This window comes from Budorcas taxicolor, chromosome 9, assembly GCF_023091745.1.
Source record: "Budorcas taxicolor isolate Tak-1 chromosome 9, Takin1.1, whole genome shotgun sequence".
Taxonomy (NCBI): domain Eukaryota; kingdom Metazoa; phylum Chordata; class Mammalia; order Artiodactyla; family Bovidae; genus Budorcas; species Budorcas taxicolor.
Genome location: NC_068918.1, coordinates 52152489 through 52160164, shown reverse-complemented (window position 1 = coordinate 52160164; position 7676 = coordinate 52152489). Strand labels below are relative to the sequence as shown.

The 7676-nt window shown below is 42.8% G+C and overlaps 1 pseudogene; it reads right to left on the bottom strand.

Moving 5' to 3' along the window:
- Nucleotides 1-5899: 5899 nt before the first annotated feature.
- Nucleotides 5900-6789, bottom strand: LOC128053145 (calponin-3-like; annotated as a pseudogene).
- Between the last annotated feature and the right edge of the window lie 887 nt (nt 6790-7676).

Below are 7676 nucleotides of genomic sequence, written 5' to 3'. Positions count from 1 at the left end.
TTTCTAATAAGTCAGCTCTTCCCATCAGGTGGCCAGAGTATTGGAGTTTCAGCCTCAGCATCAGTCCTTCCAATGAACACCCAGGACTGATTTCCTTTAGAATGGACTGGTTGGATCTCCTTGCAGTCCAAGGGACTCTCAAGAGTCTTCTCCAACACCACAGTTCAAAAGCATCAATTCTTCGGCACTCAGCTTTCTTCACATTCCAACTCTCACATCCATACGTGACCACTGGAAAAACCATAGCTTGACTAGACGGATCTTTGTTGGCAAAGTAATGTCTCTGCTTTTGAATATGCTGTCTAGGTTGGTCATAACTTTCCTTCCAAGGAGTAAGCATCTTTTAATTTTATGGCTGCTGTCACCATCTTCAGTGATTTTGGAGCCCCAAAAAACAAAGTCTGACACTGTTTCCACTGTTTCCACTGTTTCTCCATCTATTTGCCATGAAGTGATGGGACCAGATGCCATGATCTTAGTTTTCTGAATGTTGAGTTTTAAGCCAACTTTTTCACTCTCCTCTTTCACTTTCATCAAGAGGCTTTTGAGTTCCTCTTCACTTTCTGCCATAAGGGTGGTGTCATCTGCATATCTGAGGTTATTGATATTTATCCCGGCAATCTTGATTCCAGCTTATGCTTCCTCCAGCCCAGCGTTTCTCATGATGTACTCTGCATCTAAGTTAAGTAAGCTGGGTGACAATATACAGCCTTGACGTACTCCTTTTCCTATTTGGAACCAGTCTGTTGTTCCATGTCCAGTTCTAATTGTTGCTTCCTGACCTGCGTATAGGTTTCTCAAGAGGCAGGTCAGCCCTTGGTAATTACAGGATAAATTTGAAACTACCATCCTGGAATATTACTGTTAAGGAAAGTTCTGATTTATGGAGTACTACTGGCATTGCTGAGAGTGATAACTAAAAAGATCCTATTACAACTTGTTATTTGGGGGATTACATAGAATATGTTTCAGTAACAAGGTGAGGCAGGCGTAGGGGACAGTGGTTGATCTGGCATGAGATGGCTGTTGGACAGTAGAAACCATCATTATCATACTTGCTTCTGCCACCTCCAACAGGAGCAGCTTGCTTAGCAGTTTGAGAGGTATGGTGATGGGATCTGCTTTTTCTTGGGTCCACAGCCCTGATGGTAAGATCCTTGCTTTTACTTGAGGAAGAAGGGGGAGGGTGGGAAGGCATTCAGCATGGGTTCTTGGGGAAACGGAAGGAAGACGGGGCAATTTGTCCAGCTGATCCTGAGCCAACAAGCACTCCCAGCGGTAGCTCCTGGATAGACAGCTCATCCTCGTGGACCTTGGAGAGAGCTCTTCCCATCCCGGTTCTCTGCTCGTTGACGTTTCTTCCTTTATGGCAGGATTTCCCCCTTTGACTGAATAGCAGCCTCACCAGTTTAACTCCTTATGTAATATAGAGAAAATTGTTCCCTTTAGTGGATAAAAGGGTCTAAGAGATGTCGCTGAAGAGTATGTCCCAGGAATGTCCAAAGTATGTTTGTGAAGAGCTAGTTTCTTCTGTTTCTGTCACTTTATCAACACTTGCTTATTAGGCACTTTCTTTCTTCCTTTACTTATGTGTTTATTGACGCATAGTTGATATACAGTGTTGTGGTAGTTTCAGGTATACAGCAAATGCAGTTATGTACAAACACACATACACACACATTCTTTTCCAGATTTTTTTTCCCTTTATAGGTTATTACAAAATATTGAGTATAGTTCTGTGTGCTATCAGTAGATCCTTATTGATTATCCATTTCTTATACAGTAGTGTGTATACATTGGGGTTTCCTTGGTAGCTCAGCTGGTAAAGAATCCACCTGCAATGTGGGCAACCTGGATTCGATCCCTGGGTCAGAAAGATCCCTGGGTCAGAAAGATCCCCTGCATGGCAACCCACTCCAGTATTCTTGTCTGGAGAATCCCAATGGACAAAAGAGCCTGGCAGGCTCCAGTCAATGGGGTTGCAAAGAGTCAGACACGATTGAGCGACTAAGCCCAGCACAGTGTGTATATGTTACTCTCAGACTCCTAATTTATCCTCCCCACCTTTCCCTTTTGGTAACCATTAGTTTGTTTTCTGTCTGTGAGTCTGTTTGTGATTTGTAAATAAGTTGATTTATATCATTTTTTTAAGATTCTGCGTTTAAGTGATATCATAGATATTTGTTTTTTCCTGTCTTCACTCAGTATGACAATCTCTAGGTCCATGCATGTCGCTGGAAATGGCATTATTTTGGCTTTTTATTTAATGACTGAGTAATATTCCATTGTATATATATGTACTACACATCTTCTTTATGTATTCATCCATCGATGAACATTTAGGTTACTTTCATGTCTTGGCTATTGTGAATAATGCTTCAGTGAATAATAGGGTATGTATATTTTTTCAATTATGGTTTTCTCCAGATTATATGCCTGGAGTGGGATTGCAGGATCTTATGATAGCTCTGTTTTCAGTTTCTTGAAGAACCTCTCTACTGCCCTCCATGCTGGCTACACCAGTTTGCCTTCCCCCCAACAATGTAGAAGGGCTCCCTTTTCTCCACACCCTCTCCACCATTTATTATTTGTAGATTTTTTGATGATGACCATTCTGACTGGTGGGGCTTCCCTGGTGGCTGAGATGGTAAAGAATCTGCCTGCAATGCAGGAGAGACCTGGGTTCCATCACTGGGTTGGGACGATCCCCTGGAGAAGGGAATGGCAACCCACTCCAGTATTCTTGCCTGGAGAATTCCATGGACAGAGGAGCCTGGTGGGCTACAGTCTATGGGGTTGCAAAGAGTCAGACCCAATTGAGTGACCTAACACACACACGTTCTGACTGGTATGAGGTGATACCTCATTGTAGTTTTGATTTGAATCTCTCTAATAATTAGCCATGTTGACCATTTTTTCATGTGCCTTTTGGCCATCTGCATTCTTCTTTGGAGAAATATCTATTTAGGTCTTCTGCCCATTTTTGACTGAGGTGTTTGTTTGTTTTATATTGAGCTATATGAGCTGTTTCTATATTTTGGAGCTTAATCCCTTGTCAGTTGCATCATTTGCAAATATTTTCTCCCATTTTGTAAGTTGTCTTTTCATTTTGTTTATGGTTTCCTTTTGCTATGCAAAAGCTTTTAAGCTTAATTAGATCTCATTTGTTTGTTTTTGTTTCCATTACTGTAGGAGACAGATCCAAAGAGATATTGCTGCAGTTTGTGTCAGAGAAGGTCCTATTGTTCATTTTCTATGTGTCATCACTGTACCAAATTTTTATCACCTTGTTTCCTGAAGGTTATGCTATTTTTTAATTGATGTGTAGTTGGTGCACAATATTATCTGTTACGGGTGTACAGTATAGTGATTTTATCATTTTTAAAGGTTGTACTCCATTTATAGTTATTGTAAAATATTGCCTCTGTTCCCTGAGCTGTAGAATATATCCTTGTTGCTTATCTATTTAGTATATAGTAGCCCTGAAGAAGGGAATTGTTACCCACTTCAGTGTTCTTTCCTGGAAAATCCCATGTACAGAGGAGCCTGGTGGGCTACAGTCCATGGGGTTGCAGAGAGTTGGACACAAATGAATAACTAACATTTTTTTTTCCGTTTACTTAGCTTAATGTTTTCAAAGTCCATCTATGTTATATCAGGTGTCCGTGGTTCATTCCTTTTTTTTGCCTGAACAGCATTTCATTGTATGGTTATGCACCACATTTGGTTTGTCCACTCACCAGCTGATTGACATTTGAGTTGTTTTCACTTTTGGTGATGAAGAATGCTCACGTGGCACCGGTATGACTTCACTGGGCTTTTACTTGAAAACTTGTCTTCTTCTCAAAATATGAAATAAAAGACAGTAGTTTCTGAGGCAGTGTTTAGAAGACTTCATAATATGGAGAGGCAGGCTCTCTGAGGGGACTTGTCCTTCGGAGCTTTGTCACTATTTTGATGACCTTGTCCAGTGGAAAGCAGTGTTGTGAACCACTGAGTCTCAGCGTGTGGCTGGAGAGCACGTGGTTTACATGGCAATCATTGTTATGTTTCCATTTCCCTTTCATCTCCCGTCACTGGAATACATTCAAGTGCTTTTTAAGTCTAATTTGAGAAAAACAAGTCATGAGCTAAATGAGGTGCTGTTCTCAGGGTCCTCTGTTTTCCATCATTTGGGTATTTGCTGTGGGCACTAGTGGTAAAGAAACTGCCCGCCAATGCAGGAGACATGAGACATGGATCAATCCCTGGGTCGGGAAGATCCCCTGGAGGAGGGCATGCCAACCCACTCCAACATTCTTGCTTGGGAAAATCCCATGGATAGAGGAGCCTGGTGGGCTACACTCCATGGGGTCATAAAAGACTCAAGACATGACTGAAGCAACTTGGCATGCAAGCACGCAGTAGGTGGGTAGTTTGTTTCTCTGTGGACGGGGCAAGGCTGCTGTGGGCCTAAACAGGAGGGCTGTGCTGTGTTGGGTCAGCCTCCTCTGCTGGCCATTTTGCAGTTACTGATACTCTGGCAGTGATTATTCTTTCTCAACATTACTTATTTAAAAAGATAGCAGAAACGGATTAGAGTTAAAAGTTTATTCTTTTTGCATGACCTGTTGACGCCATGGACTGCTTCTCAGTGGTGATAGAAATCCAGTGCCCCTCAGTCCTGCCTCTGGGACTCACATAGACCAAGAAGGTACATTTGAACGTAAGAAAGATGCATAGAAACATCTGTTACAGTGGAACATACGTTTGTGTACATAGGACCCAACAATTCCACTCTAGGTAAACACGTGTATTTGTGAAGTCTCCTGAAGAGACGAGTGTAAGAATGTTTATAGCAGCACTGTTTTCAATACACAAAACACAGAACTACACAAAAGCTCATCAATAGAAGAATGGATACATGAACGGTGGAATATAATATATGTCAGTGAGAATGAAAGGAGTATACTACAAGCAGCAATGTAGAAGAAGCTCACAAATGTAGAGTGAAAGAAGCCAGGCAAAAAAGAATACGTGAGCAGAATATGAGGTTCAAAAATAGGCAGAACTAAGCTTCACATTACAATTCAGGACAGTGGTTACCCTTGGGGTGGGGAGAGGTTAGTGGTCAGAAGCGGCATGAGTAGTACTCTGGGAGGCTTTGCTAATTTATTTTCTTGACTAAGCTGTTATTCACACAGGTCTGTTCTGTTTTTTTTTTTTTCCCCCTACACTGATCAGGACTTTATTTAAAAATTAGTAAACAATACTGTAGAATCATTGATATGTAAATTTCTAAAGTCCTGCATCTTAAATTTCGTTGGCAAAGACTAGTTAGTTTGTGTCTCAGTGGTAAAGAACCCACCTGCCAATGCAAGAGACACAGGAGACCTGAGTTCAATCCCTGGGTCACGAAGATTCCGTGGAGAAGGAAATGGCAACCCACTCCAGTATTCTTGCCTGGAGAATCCCATAGATAGAGGAGCCTGGTGGGCTGCAGTCCGTGGGGTTGCAGAGTCAGACACGACTAAGCATGCATGTACAACGTAGCCTACACAGTTAGCTATAGGCATGAGTTTAGTCTTCCATGTGGAAACCAGATACTAAAGTGTAAAGAAAAAAGCTTCCTATTGTTTGAAAATACCGGTTTAAGTAGAGGACTGTAAAAATGCTAGATGTTTAATAAAAGAATTGACTGTACAGGAGTACTCCCCTTTCACATTATTCCTTTTTACTTCATATGCGAGTTATTGGTTATGCTGTAGAATTTAACTGTCACAATACTAAAAGGCAACTATTTAGGGAGGCAAGATAAAAATTACTCAAGGCTAGCTTGTTTCTCACTGAATAAAAGCAGTAGGCTAAACATAGAGCTCCTCCGTGAATCTAATAATCAATGCCTTGTACTTAGTACTCACTATGAATATTCATCCGGGTATTCTGCCTGATAATCACTGTCACTGATTTCCGACTCATCGGTTCCTGTTCCTTGGCTTCCATTGTGAATGACAGGTTCTGTGGGAGCAGCACGTACTCTTGCTGCCAAGTCCATACACTCATTCCTTTCTGGAAGCGACTTTGTTGGTACCTACATGTAGAAAACTTGTGGAGTTGCCCACAGGTTGTAATGTTAGCTTCTAGATGTCCCTTTGGGTACCCAGTGCTAACATTCCTGCCTGCCTGGCTCCTTTGTTGGTGCCCATTTGCAGACTATTGTGGTCTGATCCAGAGGTCTGTCAGTTTGCATTTGGGGATCACAAAGATGCCTCCTCGTCCCATAGGCTGTCTTCCCTACTCGCCTGGTGCATTTGTTGGCTCCCATCTACAAACTGGTTACACTTTGGCCAGCTTTTAATTTTCCTTCATCAAAACATCTTGTTTTTCTGCCTACTTAGCTCTAATGACAATGGTTGTATGGAATCCGTTTGTTTTGGTCAGACCTTCTAGGGCCATGAGCATCGTCTGAACTTGGGTTGTGTTTCCATTGTCTGAAAGATCACTTGCTTGAAATATGTCATGTGGCCTCATGCTGTAAGTTTGATGGTTTCAATCAAGTTGCAGAATTCTCCAACTGAGGCCAGTTTAATGAGGACTCATTGACCTTGCCTGAGTCTGGCTGTAGCTTGCTCATGAGTTCACAGAGGATGATGCCATCTTTCAAGTCCAGCTGGTGCCAGTGCTCATGCCTGTCACCTCTTCTGTCCAATAGCGAAGGTCTTCTTCTGCCCGATGGTCACACTTGGAAGCAATCCTGTTCTTGACCTCAGCCTAGAGCCTGTAGGAAGGGCGCTTGTTGAAGTGGGTCATGATGATCCGGGCGACGGGAAGAGGCTGAGTTTGGGTGTGGGGGTTTCTCGCTCTCGGCTTCCCTGCTTCTGGCCCTGAGGAGTGGCTGCAGCACAAGGTGCTCGGAGCTCGCTCTTCTGGCTGGCGAAGGAGTCGCTGGGACTTGGGCGGCAGGATGCAGGCCGTGCCTTGGCTACTCAGTTGAACAAGGTCCTGCAGAGCCTCCTGGTTGCCTCTGGAGTCTCACACAAACTAGGTCTGTTCTGTTTTTGAAAGTTCAACATGCTGTACAACTAGGATTTGTACACTTTTTTGGTGAATTATACATTTTAAAATATAGAATGTAATATATGCATGCATGCATGCTAAGTCACTTCAGTCCGGTCCAACTCTTTGTGACCCTATGGACGGTAGCCCTTCAGGCTCCTCTGTCCATGGGATTTTCCAGGCAAGAATACTGGAGTGGGTTGCCATGCCCTCCTCCAGGGGATCTTCCTGACCCCAGGATCAAACTCACATTTCTTACATCTCCTGCATTGGCAGACAGGTTCTTTACCACTAGCACCACCTGGAAAGCCCATAAAGTGTAATGTGTGTGTATATGATTACATATGGATATATTAATATACATAATTGTTATCAGGTTTTCTCCACCTCTAGTTTTCATTCTAAAATAAAATGTTCTAGGGACTTCCGCAGAGGTTCAGTGGTTAAGACTCCTCACTTCCAACGTATGGGGCACGGGTTCAATTCCTGGTTCAATCCCAAATGCCATGTGGAACGCCAAAAAATAAAACATTGTGAAACATGATACGGACTATGGGAGTGTGATTAGTACATCCAGTCAGAAGGAATCCCTGCATTCATTCAGCAAATTCTGATGAGCAGAGACTGGGCCGGGTGGATGG